This window comes from Tachypleus tridentatus, unplaced genomic scaffold (assembly GCF_004210375.1).
Source record: "Tachypleus tridentatus isolate NWPU-2018 unplaced genomic scaffold, ASM421037v1 Hic_cluster_1, whole genome shotgun sequence".
Lineage (NCBI taxonomy): Eukaryota > Metazoa > Arthropoda > Merostomata > Xiphosura > Limulidae > Tachypleus > Tachypleus tridentatus.
Genome location: NW_027467777.1, coordinates 18072200 through 18093931, shown reverse-complemented (window position 1 = coordinate 18093931; position 21732 = coordinate 18072200). Strand labels below are relative to the sequence as shown.

General features: G+C 36.1%; 1 pseudogene across 1 annotated transcript in view; it reads left to right on the top strand.

Annotated features, from left to right (window-relative positions):
- The window catches only part of LOC143241696 (nuclear receptor subfamily 2 group F member 1-A-like), a 54470-nt pseudogene that overhangs the window by 7857 nt on the left and 24881 nt on the right, over window positions 1-21732 (top strand). The window contains exon 2 of the transcript XR_013022261.1: window positions 529-1131. The product of XR_013022261.1 is annotated as a nuclear receptor subfamily 2 group F member 1-A-like (transcript). The remainder of the gene's footprint in view (window positions 1-528; window positions 1132-21732) is intronic.

The following is a 21732-nucleotide window of genomic DNA, read 5'->3' as shown; positions in this document are numbered from 1 at the left end:
AAAGTTGTATGTTTAACAATGTTCAACACGTATTGTTGTGATGCTGCTGAAAGTTGTGTGTTTAACAATGTTCAACACGTATTGTTGTGATGCTGCTGAAAGTTGTATGTTTAACAATGTTCAACTAACGTATTGTTGTTGATGCTGCTGAAAGTTGTTGTGTTTAACAATGTTCAACACATATTGCTAAAAGTTGTATGTTTAACAATGTTCAACACATATTGCTAAAAGTTGTATGTTTAACAATGTTCAACACGTATTGTTGTGATGCTGCTGAAAGTTGTGTGTTTAACAATGTTCAACACGTAGTGTTGTGATGCTGCTGAAAGTTGTATGTTTAACAATGTTCAACACGTATTGTTGTGATGCTGCTGAAAGTTGTATGTTTTGATTTCTTCTTATTAAATGTTAATGTGTGCTGTTGAAAGATACGAGTTTAAAGATTATGCTGTTATTATTGAAAGTTCGCTGTAACAACAGTGAAGTTTGTTTAATGGTGGTTAGCTGGTGTTGTGATGCTGTTCGTAGCTGCATTTTATTTTTAAAAATTTTTGTGCTCTAACTTGGACTCATTTTTGTTACTTACCGAACATAACACTTTTTTCAGCTGTTCAACGAGGACGGCTTCCGTCAACACAACGTGCTCTTCCTGGACAGATGGCTCTGACCAATGGAGACTCTGTGAACGGTCATTCTTACCTGTCCAGTTTTATCTCTCTCCTCCTGAGAGCAGAACCTTACGAGCCTTCTCGGTACGGTCAGTGCATGCAGTCCAACAACATCATGAGTATTGATAATATTTGTGAACTAGCCGCTCGCCTGCTGTTCAGTGCTGTAGAGTGGGCGAGAAACATTCCGTTTTTCCCGATCTCAAATAACCGATCAGGTAGCTCTCCTCCGACTCGTCTGGAGTGAGCTCTTCGTGTTGAACGCGTCTCAGTGCTCCATGCCCTTACGTGGCGCCTTTACTGGCTGCCGCTGGACTACACGCTTCACCTATGGCCGCGGACCACGTGGTAGCGTTCATGGACCACATCCGAATATTCCAGGAACAAGTGGAGAAGTTGAAGGCTCTTCACGTTGACGCCGCCGAGTACAGCTGTCTGAAGGCGGTCGTTCTCTTTACCACAGGTAAGTTATGACTGGTGGTTTCTAGGGTTTCATTGTTCTAGTTGAGTCCCTACCGGGTTCAAAGCATCGGATCACTACAGTTAAACTGTATTATTTTAAGTAATGTCCAAAGACCTGTGTGTGTGTGTGTGTTTTTTCTTATAGTAAAGCCTCATTGGGCCATCTGCTGAGTCCACCGAGGGGGATCGAACTTCTAATTTTAGAGTAGTAAATCCGAAGACTTACCGTTGTACCAGCAGGGGATACGACGAGCTATAAAATCGACTAGTTTCTGTTGTTATGCGGTCGTTTGCAGGACACGCAACGCTAGAGTTGGGTTTATCTTCAGCAGTTAACAGATAGCTTATTGTCCACCTTTGTGTTTAATTAACAACCACTTTATTGTTGTACATATATTGTTAAACTATTATTTTCTATAATTATATAATTTATACTCAACTTTATTTGAACTAAAAATGTGGATTTCATTCGAGGAGTACAGTCTGTAACTGTTTAATGTAACTGTTTGGTAAAATGTATGTCGAGTGCTGTGCTTACATTGGACATACAAGTGGAACTTCCACTGTTACCAACATGATAAACGTAACCAAAGTATCATTACACTTCATGCTATCGGTGATATAGATGGCGTCCAGACCATTACTATGTTTGTTTGGTTTTGGTTTGTTTTGAATTTCGCGCAAAGCGACACGAGGGCTATCTGCGCTAGCCGTCCCTAATTTAGCAGTGTAAGACTAGAGGGAAGACAGCTTGTCATCACCGCCGATCGCCAACTCTTGGGCTACTCTTTTACTAACGAATAGTGGGAATGACCGAAACATTATAACGCCCTCACGGCTGAAAGGGCGAGAATGTTTGGTGTGACGGGTATTCGAATCCACGACCCTCAGATTACGAATCGAGTGCCTTAACCCCCTGCCCATGCCTGCTATATTTGTAGACTCCCATATGGCCGGATGAGTATTAAGCAAAAGGCCTCGTCGGCATTGAAATACGACAGGCATGATACAGTTGAGATTTTATTACACACCAGCTGGAATATCCGTTCCCTGGACAGAAGTTATGTAAATTCATTATTAAAGAAAGGTTATCTTAGGGCACGAATGTATGTAGTTGTAAAAAACACCCACAAAAAACTTGAAAACACAAAACGTGAAACCGCGTGTTTGCACTATCTTTGGACCCAACAAACATTTATGCCAGAATTGGTAAGGATCCACCTAAATGGGACGAAGTAGTGGTAAAAAGTCCAAAGAAACAAACAGTATTGTTGGTAAAAAGTCCAAAGAAACAAACAGTATTGTTGGTAAAAACGTCCAAAGAAACAAATAGTATTGTTGGTAAAACGTCCAAAGAAACAAACAAACGTATTCTTGGTAAAACGTCCAAAGAAACAAACAGTATTGTTGGTAAAACGTCCAAAGAAACAAACAGTATTGTTGGTAAAACGTCCAAAAGAAACAAACAGTATTGTTGGTTAAAACGTCCAAAACAAACAGTATTGTTGGTAAAACGTCAAAGAAACAAACAGTATTGTTGGTAAAACGTCCAAAAGAAACAAACAGTATTGTTGGTAAAACGTCCAAAAAAAAACAGTATTGTTGGTAAAACGTCCAAAGAAACAAACAGTATTGTTGGTAAAAAACGTCAAAAGAAACAAACAGTATTGTTGGTAAAACGTCCAAAGAAACAAACAGTATTGTTGGTAAAACGTCCAAAGAAACAAACAGTATTGTTGGTAAAAACGTCCAAAGAAACAAACAGTATTGTTGGTAAAAACGTCCAAAGAAACAAACAGTATTGTTATATTTGTGTAAATGCATCTCTCCTTTGACTTCTAATTTCACAGAATGCTCATTAATATAACTTTCTTCGTATAATTCTTGTTAAGCTCACAATTAATTATACCCGGTATATAATTTTTATTTTGTCATCTGGTGATTTTTTATTTTTTTTAGGAACCCAGATAAGCCACACCTACTCACACTGCATTTGTTTTACACGAAAGTTTCGCTCTGAGTCACGTCGGACTAATTCTGAACATACAGATTAGGATGACGTAGAAACTTCGTCAAATTGTGCTGTTAGGTGGATAAGGCACTGAACTCATAATCCGAGGGTCGCGGGTTTGAATCCCCGTCACACTAAAAATGCTTGCCATTTCAGCCGTGGGGGCGTTATAATGTGACGGTCAATCTCACTATTCGTTGGTAAAAGAGTAGCCCAAGAGTTGGCGGTGGGCGATAATGACTAGTTGCCTTCCCTCTAGTCTTAAACGGCTAGCGCAGATAGCCTTAGTGTAGCTTTGCGCGAAATTAAAAAAAAAACAAAACAAATTGTGCTAGTCCTGTACGAACGAAAACGTGGTTTTAATTGATGCTTTTAAAGAACTCGCACCATCCCAAAGGGATTTGCGACAACGGGACGTGAACCATGAACCCACTGATACACAGTTCAGATGTACCAACCACAAGACTACTCTGGTCCATGAGCGTGACCCTACTTTAGTTACTCAGTATTGGTATATTTTGTCCAGATGAGAAGGATGGTATATTATGGCAAATAATGTGTTTGTGTTTATGCATTTCTCCTATAGGTGGCTTGCGTAGTACACTATTCTACAGCGTTTCACTAAAGTTTGGGGCACGTCCTTCAGTGGCGCGAGCGATTAAAAATTACGTTTAAATATAGTTTTATTAATACCAAAGTTATTAATTACTACAAAAGATATAGCATTTTAATGAGTATCCGCATATCACATCTTGTCATTTAACTCGTTTAAAAAGGGTCGCGCGAAAAAAAAACATATTTATGTAAGGGGTAGTGGGTGTAAATGACAAAAAAAAAAACCCAAAAAAATTTTGGAAACGCTGCAGTTGTGAACAATAGATGTTGGTTTTCACATATTTCTCCTATAGATGGCGTGCGTAGTATACACGTCAAAAAATATGAAACTAATTACCTGAACAATAAAATAGCATTGTTAAAGAAATCTTAAACATACACGTGCAGTTAGTTATTATACAGGTGGTCCGCTTTATAATATTGAATAATTAACTCCACGAAATGTCATGATAGTATTTATTTACACATTAAATTCATTTAGGTTATTGTATGGTCAAGTAAAACGGACTCAAGCCCGTAGATAGTAAAATAACATATTTAAAGACGAGCCATAATGAACAGTAATAGTTGTTTCTTTTTTAAGCGAAAATTTACCAAATATCACTTTAAACTGCTCTGGTTCCGCCTTGTGTATGTTTCAAAGCACTCAGTTCTTAAGGACAAAATCTGGTTTTTCTGTACACAAATGAAATTTGTCGTTTGTTAATGGATTTTTATTCCTTGTTGTTGTTGTTTTGTTTGTTTTTCAATTTCGCGCAAAGATACACGAGGGCTATCTGTGCTAGCCGTCCCTAATTTAGCAGTGTAAGACTAGAGGGAAGGCAGCTATTCACCACTACCCACCGCCAACTCTTGGGCTACTCTTTTACCAACGAATAGAGGGATTGACCGTGCCATTATAACGCCCCACGGCTGGGAGGGCGAGCATGCTTGGTGCGTTCGGGATTTATTTCTTGAAATTGTTGTTTAATATCAAACGATCGTTTCTATTCGCTTAGTTCTGTAGCTGTTATAAAATAATGAATCTACTGTTTTAACTTGTTAATAAGATTACTTTAATCTCAAACACAGGTGTTTTGATTAGAATTCTCGATACATTTTGAGACAACGATTAAGTTTGTTTTTTATATCCATGACACATAAAGGTGAATTGTATTAAATTTGAGATAATTTTCCCACCTCCAGTGGCACAGCGGTGTTTGTCTGTGGACGTACAACGTTAGAAACCGAGTTTCGATACCCGTGGTGGGCAGAGTACCTGTAGCCCATCGTGCAGCTTTGCGCTTTTCTTCAAACAAACACGTGAACGGATTTTATCCGTATGTGTAGTGACACAAAACTTATGTGATAAATTAATGGTTTCACAAATTTATTTATATACGTGCGCATGTTGAATAAGTTGTATTTGTAGAGGAAACCTAAACTGAGGTATCCATTATGCTTACGGGTAATCAAGCCCCAGAATTAGCGGTGTAAGTCCGTAGATGACTCATCTCTGTCTCGTTGGGTGGCAGTAAATACATAACATGTATGTGATGGAACGTTGTTTTCTCCTTATCAATAAAAGTGTTAATACCAATACCAGCCGTTCTGAGATACATTTTTATTCCAAGTGGGGTTTTTGTCAACAAGAAGTAAATACACAAATCAAGTATCACCAGAAGACACAAAATACAAGTTCGTTTCTTTTCCGGCAGGTCCGGCATGGCCAGGTTAGTTAGGGCGCTTGACTCGTAATCCGAGGGTTTGAATTCCTATCACACCAAACATGCTAGTACCTTCAGACGGTCAATCTGTCAAAGAGTAGCCCAAGAGTTGGCGGTGGGTTATGATGAGTAGCTGCCTTACCTTTAGTTTAAATTAGGGATTGATAGCGCATATAGCCCTCCTGTAGCTTTGCGCTAAATTACAGAAAAACAAACAAACTGGTCAAATAGTTCCAGCGCGTTACTCATGAATTACATGTTCATCTATCTGGGCGTGTCACAGTTTGTATGTTATCTACTTCTAAAACTAAAAAAATTCAGGTACTTTCCTCTGATGGACGTTCAAAGCTGGTGCTTTGAATGGAAATATACATGTTGTTTTTAAAAATCCCTAGGCCTAACTGGATGCTTACAACGAAACGAGACGCAACGATGTTTCTTGGAGGTTATAAATATTTCCATACTAGAGAAATCAACCAGTTGTTTAAATAATAATGCTCAGTTATTTTCTAAACATACTATGACGTTAAAGGTTCTGTTTGACCTACTCACAGAAGAAAAACAACTGATTCTGTCCGTATGTTAGTTTATGGAATTATATCTTACTGTACCAAGAAAAGATTTAAAGTAACAAACAAATAAGGATTGTGTGTAATAACTAATATTAGCCAAGTAAGTTTAAGCTGAAAGTTCGTGTTATAAACTGACTGAGCCAGTAAAATATATTTAAATCAGTATATTTCAAAGAAAGATTGATTAAATTAGCAAGGAATTTAACTTGGAATTCCACGCTTTTCTGTTATTTCACGGACTTACGGAACATTCAATAAAACTCCAGTGAAACATGTCCAACTAGCTTTCGCAAGCAACAGACACTTAAAGGTCAATCTGTCACGATATGAAGGGTGACGAAAAGCTGCTTAGGGCTTGTTTGTTTGTTTTGAATTTCGTGCAAAGCTACACGAGGGCTATCTGCACTAGCTGTCCTTAATTTAGCAGTGTAAAACTAGAGAGAAGGCAACTAGTCATCACCACTCACCGCCAACTCTTTGGCTACTCTTTTACCAAAGAATAGGAAGATTGACCGAAACTTATAACGCCCCAACATCACGTCAAAGCACGGAGAGTGATTTTGAGGCAACGGAAAGTAAACCGTTGAATCACGGATTCATAGTTTAGTGGAACATATTAAATATATTTTAGAATTCCTTCTGTAACCTAACGATGAACGCAAACATGAGTTGTTTGCCTAAAGTTCCTGGCTCAAGCCTAACGCGCGGTCTGTTTGTTTATCTAATCTCGTTGCGTGTATGGACGGAAATTCAATTATTATATTTCAATACATAAGGGTAAACCATGCATGAACCGTGTGAGAATAAACTTAGTACTCATCTGATATGTGTGTGGGTTGTTGTTGTAGTTGATTCACGTGACCAGGTTATGATAAGTTTTAACAAGCCATTAAGAACAATGACCCTTCATAAATAACTGTAAACGCTCCAACCAAAGAGCCCAGATCCTGTGTTAGTGTCTGGAGAAATTAATCTTAAATAAGCAAACTGTATTTACTTACTTCCATAACATGCCATTCAGAGCTGGTTATGTGATTATAAAGTCAACTCACAGTTTCTGGTCTGAGGGTGAGTCTGGGGGCCACAGAGTAAGACAACCTCTCATGTTAAAATCTTTACGAGAACGCCAGGGGTTGTTCCTTTATTTCTGTGCCATCTGTATCACTTGGTATTTCCAAATAGATGGATGTTGAGGTGTGGTAGAAACATTCATTACTGTTTGGTAATAAAATAAATTCTTCTGTTGAAATACGTTTGTTGTTTCTTATCGAATGTGTAGTTTTCCTTTGTACAATTGTATTTTAAATAAAAGAATAATTTAAATTATTGTTACTAGATGGGGCTCATAATGTTCAATATTTTAGTTAATGTTGTCTGTTTTTGTACAGGATGTTACAATACATGGAGTTATAAGGAAACCTAAATAAGAAAGAGAAGGACTTATTATAAAAGTCCAATTTGTTGGACTTTCGTATTTTTACTGCTAGGTAAGCCTTATGTAATAGAAGTTTATAATGTTATCACAGTATACAGAAGCTTCAGGAAATCCGTCGTTTCATCTGTACAAATTAAAAAATGGAGAATAATATTGAACACAAAATATTTATCACAACCTCAGGCAGAACAGCATGTTTCTAAACAACACAAATTATCTTCATCATTTGTGAGAGCAGGCTATTATTTTACTTTAAACAGTTCAAATTATCTGCATAATATTCAGGAACTGAAATGATTTTGTCGAGTTGTTTATTTCTTGGCAGATTTTATAAGATGTATCTTTCTACTGTTACCATGGGATGTGTGTAGAAACCGATACGATATATCCTTCAACAGTCATCGGCGAGAAAAAACAACTTCGGTTTCTCGTTATCACATATTTGTGGTCAGCACTATTTAAGATTTTCGGTTGGGCGTGGCTTATTTTTTATCATGCTTGAACTGTAAGTCCAAAGGTTATGGACTTTGGGAACGTGGATACGCTATAAAACGGGCGGCTAATTCCACTATTGGTTCAAGATGTTGCTCACTGACTGCTCTTCCTCTAACCTATCAAAATTAGGGACCGTTGTGCGCACGTATTTCTTCCGTAGCTTTGTGGAAAAGTCCGAAATAAATAAAGATGTTAAAAGTACAAAGTGAGCGACACCGTAGTGTGTGAGTGTCTCCTAAACGAACTACAACGGAGATAAATTACATATGGGTATTAAACTAGGAGACAGTGCCCTGTGCTATCTAAAGCCAACACAAGCTATATTTTTTTTTTAAAAGCTGTATTAGATTCTCTTCCTTATTGCCCGTGTGAATGACTGAGGTCAATGACCCTTGTATGGGCATGCCCCAGGGGCATAAGTTACTTGAACATTATCTCATAAATGTTCTTACTATTCGAACAGTTCTGTCCTTTTCCTCCCAGTTTTACTTCTGTCTTGTGACTTTGTTTCTCGCCCGTACAAAAGTTTCACACACACACAAGCACACACACATACTTAATAAAATTGAAGATTGTGATGAAACAGGAAAAACAGCACATTCGACACTGACGTCTAGATTCATTACGTTAAATATTTATTTTTTTATTTGAACGTTAAAGTGTTAAACACGTTGTGTAACATGAAACAGTTTTATTTTGATTAGAATCGTTACATAATCTTCGGTGTTTGTTGGGTGCGTAGTTTATTACCAGCCCTACAGAACTAACAAAAGAAACTACTGAACAGCCTGTGTCAAAGAAAAGAACTAACAAAAGAAACTACTGAACAACCTGTGTCAGAGAAAAGAACTAACAAAAGAAACTACTGAACAACCTGTGTCAGGCAGAAGAACTAACAAAAGAAACTACTGAACAACCTGTGTCAAAGAAAGAACTAACAAAAGAAACTACTGAACAACCTGTGTCGGAGAAAAGAACTAACAAAAGAAACTACTGAACAACCTGTGTCAAAGAAAAGACTAACAAAAAGAAACTACTGAACAACCTGTGTCAGAGAAAAGAACTAACAAAAAGAAACTACTGAACAACCTGTGTCAGAGCGAAGAACTAACAAAAAGAAACTACTGAACAACCTGTGTCAAAGAAAAGAACTAACAAAAAGAAACTACTGAACAACCTGTGTCAGAGAAAAGAACTAACAAAAAGAAACTACTGAACAACCTGTGTCAAAGAAAAGAACTAACAAAAGAAACTACTGAACAACCTGTGTCAGGAGAAAAGAACTAACAAAAAGAAACTACTGAACAACCTGTGTCAAAGAAAAGAACTAACAAAAAGAAACTACTGAACAACCTGTGTCAGAGAAAAGAACTAACAAAAAGAAACTACTGAACAACCTGTGTCAAAGAAAAGAACTAACAAAAAGAAACTACTGAACAACCTGTGTCAGAGAAAAGAACTAACAAAAAGAAACTACTGAACAACCTGTGTCAGAGCGAAGTAAATAATCTGATGTTAGTTTGAATCAAAATTATGAACATCCGTCTAAAATTACACCAGACAACAAAATGGTTTTGTTTGAACTAACAGTATTGAAAATCAAGGAATACATTTTAGCTTTTGTTTTCTTAGTAAATTCTAGAACATTCTAAGGTTGAGAAACTTGTATGTTTTGTTGTTAGTATAGTCGGTTAGATAAAACAAACAAACTAAACCGGAAATATTATTCTATTCTGACAGCTGTACAAACCAATATTACATCACCGTTTTTATAACATTGTGGTGGATGTAGAAACCAACATTACATTACTGTTTTTATAACATTGTGGTGCGTGTAGAAACCGACATTACATCACCGTTTTTGTATCATTGTGGTGCGTGTAGAAACCAACATTACATTACTGTTTTTATAACATTGTGGTGCGTGTAGAAACCAACATTACATCACCGTTTTTATAACATTGTGGTACGTGTAGAAACCAACATTACATCACCGTTTTTATAACATTGTGGTGCGTGTAGAAACCAACATTACATCACTGTTTTTATAACATTGTGGTGCGTGTAGAAACCAACATTACATCACTGTTTTTATAACATTGTGGTGCGTGTAGAAACCAACATTACATCACCGTTTTTATAACATTGTGGTGCGTGTAGAAACCAACATTACATCACTGTTTTTATAACATTGTGGTGCGTGTAGAAACCAACATTACATCACTGTTTTATAACATTGTGGTGCGTGTAGAAACCAACATTACATCACCGTTTTGTATCATTGTGGTGCGTGTAGAAACCAACATTACATCACCGTTTTTATAACATTGTGGTGCGTGTGGAAACCAACATTACATCACTGTTTTTATAACATTGTGGTGTGTGTAGGAACCAACATTACATCACTGTTTTTATAACATTGTGGTGCGTGTAGAAACCAACATTACATCACTGTTTTTATAACATTGTGGTGCGTGTAGAAACCAACATTACATCACTGTTTTTATAACATTGTGGTGCGTGTAGAAACCAACATTACATCAATGTTTTTATATCATTGTGGTGCATGTAGAAACCGACATTACATCACTGTTTTTATAACATTGTGGTGCGTGTAGAAACCAACATTACATCACCGTTTTTATATCATTGTGGTGCGTGTAGAAACCAACATTACATCACCGTTTTATAACATTGTGGTGCGTGTAGAAACCAACATTACATCACTGTTTTTATAACATTGTGGTGCGTGTAGGAACCAACATTACATCACTGTTTTTATAACATTGTGGTGCGTGTAGAAACCAACATTACATCACTGTTTTTATCACATTGTGGTGCGTGTAGAAACCAACATTACATCACTGTTTTTATAACATTGTGGTGCGTGTAGAAACCAACATTACATCAATGTTTTATATCATTGTGGTGCGTGTAGAAACCGACATTACATCACTGTTTTATAACATTGTGGTGCGTGTAGAAACCAACATTACATCACTGTTTTTATAACATTGTGGTGCGTGTAGAAACCAACATTACATCCCTGTTTTTATAACAAAATGGTGCGTGTAGAAACCAACATTACATCACTGTTTTTATAACATTGTGGTGCGTGTAGAAACCAACATTACATCACCGTTTTTATAACATTGTGGTGCGTGTAGAAACCAACATTACATCACCGTTTTTATAACATTGTGGTGCGTGTAGAAACCAACATTACATCACCGTTTTTATAACATTGTGGTGCGTGTAGAAACCAACATTACATCACTGTTTTTATAACATTGTGGTGCGTGTAGAAACCAACATTACATCACTGTTTTTATAACATTGTGGTGCGTGTAGAAACTAACATTACATCACTGTTTTTATAACATTGTGGTGCGTGTAGAAACCAACATTACATTACTGTTTTTATAACATTGTGGTGCGTGTAGAAACCGACATTACATCACCGTTTTTGTATCATTGTGGTGCGTGTAGAAACCAACATTACATTACTGTTTTTATAACATTGTGGTGCGTGTAGAAACCAACATTACATCACCGTTTTTATAACATTGTGGTGCGTGTAGAAACCAACATTACATCACCGTTTTTATAACATTGTGGTGCGTGTAGAAACCAACATTACATCACTGTTTTTATAACATTGTGGTGCGTGTAGAAACCAACATTACATCACTGTTTTTATAACATTGTGGTGCGTGTAGAAACCAACATTACATCACCGTTTTATAACATTGTGGTGCGTGTAGAAACCAACATTACATCACTGTTTTTATAACATTGTGGTGCGTGTAGAAACCAACATTACATCACTGTTTTTATAACATTGTGGTGCGTGTAGAAACCAACATTACATCACCGTTTTTGTATCATTGTGGTGCGTGTAGAAACTAACATTACATCACCGTTTTTATAACATTGTGGTGCGTGTGGAAACCAACATTACATCACTGTTTTTATAACATTGTGGTGTGTGTAGGAACCAACATTACATCACTGTTTTTATAACATTGTGGTGCGTGTGGAAACCAACATTACATCACTGTTTTTATAACATTGTGGTGTGTGTAGGAACCAACATTACATCACTGTTTTTATAACATTGTGGTGCGTGTAGAAACCAACATTACATCACTGTTTTTATAACATTGTGGTGCGTGTAGAAACCAACATTACATCACTGTTTTTATAACATTGTGGTGCGTGTAGAAACCAACATTACATCCCTGTTTTTATAACAAAATGGTGCGTGTAGAAACCAACATTACATCACTGTTTTTATAACATTGTGGTGCGTGAAGAAACCAACATACATGACCGTTTTTATAACATTGTGGTGCGTGTAGAAACCAACATTACATCACCGTTTTTATAACATTGTGTGCGTGTAGAAACCAACATTACAACACCGTTTTTATAACATTGTGGTGCGTGTAGAAACCAACATTACATCACTGTTTTTATAACATTGTGGTGCGTGTAGAAACCAACATTACATCACTGTTTTTATAACATTGTGGTGCGTGTAGAAACCAACATTACATCACTGTTTTTATAACATTGTGGTGCGTGTAGAAACCAACATTACATCACCGTTTTTATAACATTGTGGTGCATGTAGAAACCAACATTACATCACCGTTTTTATAACATTGTGGTGCATTTAGAAACCAATATTACATCACTGTTTTTATAACATTGGGGTGTGTGTAGGAACCAACATTACATCACTGTTTTTATAACATTGTGGTGTGTGTAGAAACCAACATTACATCACTGTTTTTATAACATTGTGGTGCGTGTAGAAACCAACATTACATCACTGTTTTTATAACATTGTGGTGCGTGTAGAAACCAACATTACATCACTGTTTTTATAACATTGTGGTGCGTGTAGAAACCAACATTACATCAATGTTTTTATATCATTGTGGTGCATGTAGAAACCGACATTACATCACTGTTTTTATAACATTGTGGTGCGTGTAGAAACCAACATTACATCACCGTTTTTGTATCATTGTGGTGCGTGTAGAAACTAACATTACATCACCGTTTTTATAACATTGTGGTGCGTGTAGAAACCAACATTACATCACTGTTTTTATAACATTGTGGTGTGTGTAGGAACCAACATTACATCACTGTTTTTATAACATTGTGGTGCGTGTAGAAACCAACATTACATCACTGTTTTTATAACATTGTGGTGCGTGTAGAAACCAACATTACATCACTGTTTTTATAACATTGTGGTGCGTGTAGAAACCAACATTACATCAATGTTTTTATATCATTGTGGTGCGTGTAGAAACCAACATTACATCACTGTTTTTATAACATTGTGGTGCGTGTAGAAACCGACATTACATCACTGTTTTTATAACATTGTGGTGCGTGTAGAAACCAACATTACATCCCTGTTTTTATAACAAAATGGTGCGTGTAGAAACCAACATTACATCACTGTTTTTATAACATTGTGGTGCGTGTAGAAACCAACATACATGACCGTTTTATAACATTGTGGTGCGTGTAGAAACCAACATTACATCACCGTTTTTATAACATTGTGGTGCGTGTAGAAACCAACATTACATCACCGTTTTATAACATTGTGGTGCGTGTAGAAACCAACATTACATCACTGTTTTTATAACATTGTGGTGCGTGTAGAAACCAACATTACATCACTGTTTTTATAACATTGTGGTGCGTGTAGAAACCAACATTACATCACTGTTTTTATAACATTGTGGTGCGTGTAGAAACCAACATTACATCACTGTTTTTATAACATTGTGGTGCGTGTAGAAACCAACATTACATCACTGTTTTTATAACATTGTGGTGCGTGTAGAAACCAACATTACATCACCGTTTTTGTATCATTGTGGTGCGTGTAGAAACCAACATTACATCACCGTTTTTATAACATTGTGGTGCGTGTAGAAACCAACATTACATCACTGTTTTTATAACATTGTGGTGTGTGTAGAAACCAACATTACATCACTGTTTTTATAACATTGTGGTGCGTGTGGAAACCAACATTACATCACTGTTTTTATAACATTGTGGTGTGTGTAGGAACCAACATTACATCACTGTTTTTATAACATTGTGGTGCGTGTAGAAACCAACATTACATCACTGTTTTTATAACATTGTGGTGCGTGTAGAAACCAACATTACATCACTGTTTTTATAACATTGTGGTGCGTGTAGAAACCAACATTACATCCCTGTTTTTATAACAAAATGGTGCGTGTAGAAACCAACATTACATCACTGTTTTTATAACATTGTGGTGCGTGCAGAAACCAACATTACATCACCGTTTTTATAACATTGTGGTGCGTGTAGAAACCAACATTACATCACCGTTTTTATAACATTGTGTGCGTGTAGAAACCAACATTACAACACCGTTTTTATAACATTGTGGTGCGTGTAGAAACCAACATTACATCACTGTTTTTATAACATTGTGGTGCGTGTAGAAACCAACATTACATCACTGTTTTTATAACATTGTGGTGCGTGTAGAAACCAACATTACATCACTGTTTTTATAACATTGTGGTGCGTGTAGAAACCAACATTACATCACCGTTTTTATAACATTGTGGTGCGTGTAGAAACCAACATTACATCACCGTTTTTATAACATTGTGGTGCGTTTAGAAACCAACATTACATCACTGTTTTTATAACATTGTGGTGTGTGTAGGAACCAACATTACATCACTGTTTTTATAACATTGTGGTGTGTGTAGAAACCAACATTACAACACCGTTTTTATAACATTGTGGTGCGTGTAGAAACCAACATTACATCACTGTTTTTATAACATTGTGGTGCGTGTAGAAACCAACATTACATCACCGTTTTTATAACATTGTGGTGCATGTAGAAACCAACATTACATCACTGTTTTATAACATTGTGGTGTGTATAGAACCAACATTACATCACCGTTTTTATAACATTGTGGTGCGTGTAGAAACCAATATTACATCACTTTTTTTATAACATTGTGGTGTGTGTAGGAACCAACATTACATCACTGTTTTTATAACATTGTGGTGTGTGTAGAAACCAACATTACATCACCGTTTTTATAACATTGTGGTGCGTGTAGAAACCAACATTACATCACCGTTTTTGTATCATTGTGGTGCGTGTAGAAACCAACATTACATCACTGTTTTTATAACATTGTGGTGCGTGTAGAAACCAACATTACATCACTGTTTTTATAACATTGTGGTGCGTGTAGAAACCAACATTACATCACTGTTTTTATAACATTGTGGTGCGTGTAGAAACCAACATTACATCACCGTTTTATAACATTGTGGTGCGTGTAGAAACCAACATTACATCACTGTTTTTATAACATTGTGGTGCGTGTAGAAACCAACATTACATCACCGTTTTTATAACATTGTGGTGCGTGTAGAAACCAACATTACATCACCGTTTTTATAACATTGTGGTGCGTGTAGAAACCAACATTACATCACTGTTTTTATAACATTGTGGTGCGTGTAGAAACCAACATTACATCACTGTTTTTATAACATTGTGGTGCGTGTAGAAACCAACATTACATCACTGTTTTTATAACATTGTGGTGCGTGTAGAAACCAACATTACATCACCGTTTTTATAACATTGTGGTGCGTGTAGAAACCAACATTACATCACCGTTTTTATAACATTGTGGTGCGTGTAGAAACCAACATTACATCACTGTTTTTATAACATTGTGGTGTGTGTAGAAACCAACATTACAACACCGTTTTTATAACATTGTGGTGCGTGTAGAAACCAACATCACATGACTGTTTTTATAACATTGTGGTGCGTGTAGAAACCAACATTACATCACCGTTTTTATAACATTGTGGTGCATGTAGAAACCATCATTACATCACTGTTTTTATAACATTGTGGTGTGTATAGGAACCAATATTACATCACCGTTTTTATAACATTGTGGTGCGTGTAGAAACCAATATTACATCACTTTTTTATAACATTGTGGTGTGTGTAGGAACCAACATTACATCACTGTTTTTATAACATTGTGGTGTGTGTAGAAACCAACATTACATCACCGTTTTTATAACATTGTGGTGCGTGTAGAAACCAACATTACATCACCGTTTTTTATATCATTGTGGTGCGTGTAGAAACCAACATTACATCACTGTTTTATAACATTGTGGTGCGTGTAGAAACCAACATTACATCACTGTTTTATAACATTGTGGTGCGTGTAGAAACCAACATTACATCACCGTTTTTTATAACATTGTGGTGCGTGTGGAAACAAACATTACATCACTGTTTTTATAACATTGTGGTGCGTGTAGAAACCAACATTACATCACCGTTTTTATAACATTATGGTGCGTGTAGAAACCAACATTACATCACCGTTTTTATTACACTGTGGTGCGTGTAGAAACCAACATTACATCACCGTTTTTATAACATTGTGGTGCGTGTAGAAACCAACATTACATCACTGTTTTTGTAACATTGTGGTGTGTGTAGAAACCAACATTACATCACTGTTTTTATAACATTGTGGTGCGTGTAGAAACAAACATTACATCACCGTTTGTATAACATTGTGGTGCGTGTAGAAACCAACATTACATCACCGTTTTTATTACACTGTGGTGCGTGTAGAAACCAACATTACATCACCGTTTGTATAACATTGTGGTGCGTGTAGAAACCAACATTACATCACTGTTTTTGTAACATTGTGGTGTGTGTAGAAACCAACATTACATCAATGTTTTTATAACATTGTGGTGCGTGTAGAAACAAACATTACATCACCGTTTGTATAACATTGTGGTGCGTGTAGAAACCAACATTACATCACTGTTTTTATAACATTGTGGTGCGTGTAGAAACCAACATTACATCACTGTTTTTATAACATTGTGGTGCGTGTAGAAACCAACATTACATCACTGTTTTTATATCATTGTGGTGCGTGTAGAAACCAACATTACATCACTGTTTTTATAACATTGTGGTGCGTGTAGAAACCAACATTACATCCCTGTTTTTATAACATTGTGGTGCGTGTAGAAACCAACATTACATCACTGTTTTATAACATTGTGGTGCGTGTAGAAACCAACATTACATCACCGTTTTTATAACATTGTGGTGCGTGTAGAAACCAACATTACATCACCGTTTTTATAACATTGTGGTGCGTGTAGAAACCAACATTACATCACCGTTTTTATAACATTGTGGTGCGTGTAGAAACCAACATTACATCACTGTTTTTATAACATTGTGGTGCGTGTAGAAACCAACATTACATCACTATTTTTATAACATTGTGGTGCGTGTAGAAACCAACATTACATCACTGTTTTATAACATTGTGGTGCGTGTAGAAACCAACATTACATCACTGTTTTATAACATTGTGGTGCGTGTAGAAACCAACATTACATCACTGTTTTTATAACATTGTGGTGCGTGTAGAAACCAACATTACATCACTGTTTTTATAACATTGTGGTGCGTGTAGAAACCAACATTACATCACCGTTTTTATAACATTGTGGTGCGTGTGGAAACTAACATTACATCACTGTTTTTATAACATTGTGGTGCGTGTAGAAACCAACATTACATCACCGTTTTTATAACATTGTGGTGCGTGTAGAAACCAACATTACATCACCGTTTTTATTACACTGTGGTGCGTGTAGAAACCAACATTACATCACCGTTTGTATAACATTGTGGTGCGTGTGGAAACCAACATTACATCACTGTTTTTGTAACATTGTGGTGTGTGTAGAAACCAACATTACATCACTGTTTTTATAACATTGTGGTGCGTGTAGAAACCAACATTACATCACCGTTTGTATAACATTGTGGTGCGTGTAGAAACCAACATTACATCACTGTTTTTATTACACTGTGGTGCGTGTAGAAACCAACATTACATCACCGTTTGTATAACATTGTGGTGCGTGTAGGAACCAACATTACATCACTGTTTTTATAACATTGTGGTGCGTGTGGAAACTAACATTACATCACTGTTTTAGTAACATTGTGGTGCGTGTGGAAACTAACATTACATCCCTGTTTTTGTAACATTGTGGTGCGTGTAGAAACCAACATTACATCACTGTTTTTGTAACATTGTGGTGCGTGTGGAAACTAACATTACATCCCTGTTTTTATAACATTGTGGTGCGTGTAGAAACCAACATTACATCACTGTTTTTGTAACATTGTGGTGCGTGTGGAAACTAACATTACATCCCTGTTTTTATAACATTGTGGTGCGTGTGGAAACTAACATTACATCACTGTTTTTATAACATTGTGGTGCGTGTAGAAACCAACATTACATCACTGTTTTTGTAACATTGTGGTGCGTGTGGAAACTAACATTACATCACTGTTTTTATAACATTGTGGTGCGTGTAGAAACCAACATTACATCACTGTTTTTGTAACATTGTGGTGCGTGTGGAAACTAACATTACATCCCTGTTTTTATAACATTGTGGTGCGTGTAGAAACCAACATTACATCACTGTTTTTATAACATTGTGGTGCGTGTAGAAATCAACATTACATCACCGTTTTTATAACATTGTGGTGCGTGTAGAAACCAACATTACATCACCGTTTTTATAACATTGTGGTGCGTGTAGAAACCAACATTACATCACTGTTTTTATAACATTGTGGTGCGTGTATAAACCAACATTACATCACTGTTTTTTATAACATTGTGGTGCGTGTAGAAACCAACATTACATCACTGTTTTATAACATTGTGGTGCGTGTAGAAACCAACATTACATCACCGTTTTTATAACATTGTGGTGCGTGGAGAAACCAACATTACATCACCGTTTTTGTATCATTGTGGTGCGTGTAGAAACCAACATTACATCACCGTTTTTATAACATTGTGGTGCGTGTAGTAACCAACATTACATCACTGTTTTTATAACATTGTGGTGCGTGTATAAACCAACATTACATCACTGTTTTTATAACATTGTGGTGTGTGTAGGAACCAACATAACATCACCGTTTTTATAACATTGTGGTGCATGTAGGAACCAACATTACATCACTGTTTTTATAACATTGTGGTGCGTGTAGAAACCAACATTACATCACTGTTTTTATAACATTGTGGTGCGTGTAGAAACCAACATTACATCACTGATTTTATAACATTGTGGTGCGTGTAGAAACCAACATTACATCACTGTTTTATAACATTGTGGTGCGTGTAGAAACCAACATTACATCGCTGTTTTTATAACATTGTGGTGCGTGTAGAAACCAACATTACATCACCGTTTTTATAACATTGTGGTGCATGTAGGAATCAACATTACATCACCGTTTTTATAACCTTGTGGTGCATGGAGAAACCAACATTACATCACCGTTTTTGTATCATTGTGGTGCGTGTAGAAACCAACATTACATCACTGTTTTTATAACATTGTGGTGCGTGTAGTAACCAACATTACATCACTGATTTTATAACATTGTGGTGTGTGTTGAAACCAACATTACATCACTGTTTTATAACATTGTGGTGCGTGTAGAAACCAACATTACATCACCGTTTTTATTACACTGTGGTGCGTGTAGAAACCAACATTACATCACTGTTTTTATAACATTGTGGTGCGTGTAGTAACCAACATTACATCACTGATTTTATAACATTGTGGTGTGTGTAGAAACCAACATTACATCACTGTTTTTATACAGTCTCACTTTAATAAGCTATTCACTATTCTTCAATTAACTTCTCCATGGTCATACAGTCTCACTTTAATAAGCTATTCACTATTTTTCAATTAACTTCTCCATGGTCATACAGTCTCACTTTAATAAGTTATTCACTATTCTTGAATTAACTTCTCCATGGTCATACAGTCTCACTTTAATAAGTTATTCACTATTCTTGAATTAACTTCTCCCCAGTGATAGAGCAGTAAATCTGCGGACTTACAATGCTAGAATCCGGGTATGTATACTCGTGATGGGCAGAGCACTGATAGCTTATAGTATGGGTTGTCCCTAAGTACAAAGAAATAATTTACTGTAATTTTTAAACAACAGACTGTGGAACAGAACTAAAGTAAGCGAAGCCCTTTCAAAAATCAGGGAAACGTCTGCGGAACGTTTAAAACCACCTTAAAATTATGTGAAATGTTCTGAGGAATTTGAAAATAAAGTAAAATGATTTTGAAATCAGTTATTCGTGAGTTGATGTCTCCATCTATCAGCTTGGACCAGTTTTTAAAGTCTATCTTAAACTCTTTTGAGAGGAAGTAGTATATCTCTCTTCCTTGTATCGACAAAGCGTTTTCCAGAATAACAAGTAACTTGACGTTTATTTAGAGCCACGCTGCTGGAAAGTGTTTCAAATGAACGAAAATATACATTTTAAAAATAGAAATTCAAGGTGTTACACATACATGTGTGTTAAGATAAATGTTATTTAGCCGTGTTGTTATTTTAAATATTACTAAATATACATTTTAAAAATAGAAATTCAAGGTGTTACACATACATGTGCGTTAAGATAAATGTTATTTAGCCGTGTTGTTATTTTAAATATTACTAAATATACATTTTAAAAATAGAAATTCAAGGTGTTACACATACATGTGTGTTAAGATAAATGTTATTTAGCCGTGTTGTTATTTTAAATATTACTAAATTTTATACTTCTGGGGTTTAAACCCTAGAATGTGTGTTTCCAGTATTATTCCAGACCTGGTGTTCTACCAGGATAGAAAACAAAGGAATACCATTCTGAGCTGGCAGTGATTTCACAAGTATTTAAAAATTAGCAGTTGGTCTGTAAACCTGATATATCTAAATGATGTATAACTTGTGTTTTACCACTGTGGTACTACAGTGTAACACATGACATGGAACTCATGGTACTACAGTGTAACACATGACATAGAAGTCATGGTACTACAGTCTAATACATGACTCTTCAAACTACAGTTTTACCATTGGTATATTTATAACGAACCATATTTTGTTCTGTTCTGTTTGTTTAAAACCACTGGAGTTTCAACGAGTGGATATTCTGCTAACACAAAAATAAAGATGAAAGGAAACAACCAGACATATAAATAAACACATCCTGTTAGACACACTGTGAAAACAAGAGTTAATTAACAGTGAATAGACCAGCAAAATATTTAGGAACCACCACTTTCTAGTAGAGCTCTAGTTAGCGGACACTCTAGTCTAGGTGGAAGGACTGTGATATCGCATATTTAAAGTTATGAAGTGTGAGCAAGACATTATTACGTTTGCGCCGTGTATTAACATTTTCAGCGGTTTTTTTGTTGTTCATTCACATCTGTTAGGTCGTACAAGCTCAGAAGTTTACAAATATGATGTGTTAATGTTGAAGTCACACCGCAATACTATCACACCCGTCGCTTGTAGAGGTTATTTATCGTTAATGTATTATCCCACAAACTGTCGACTTAATGTATTATCCCACAAACTGTCGACTTCACATGTTGTGTCATAAATTCTACTTATAATTATGTTGGACATTTTAGACAGGACTACCAAAAGCTATATAGGTAACGTGAGATGTTACACTAAAAAGTACTTTGCACATATAAATGTAGAAAGGGCTTATCTGAGATTAATGTTGACACAATCGGTGTT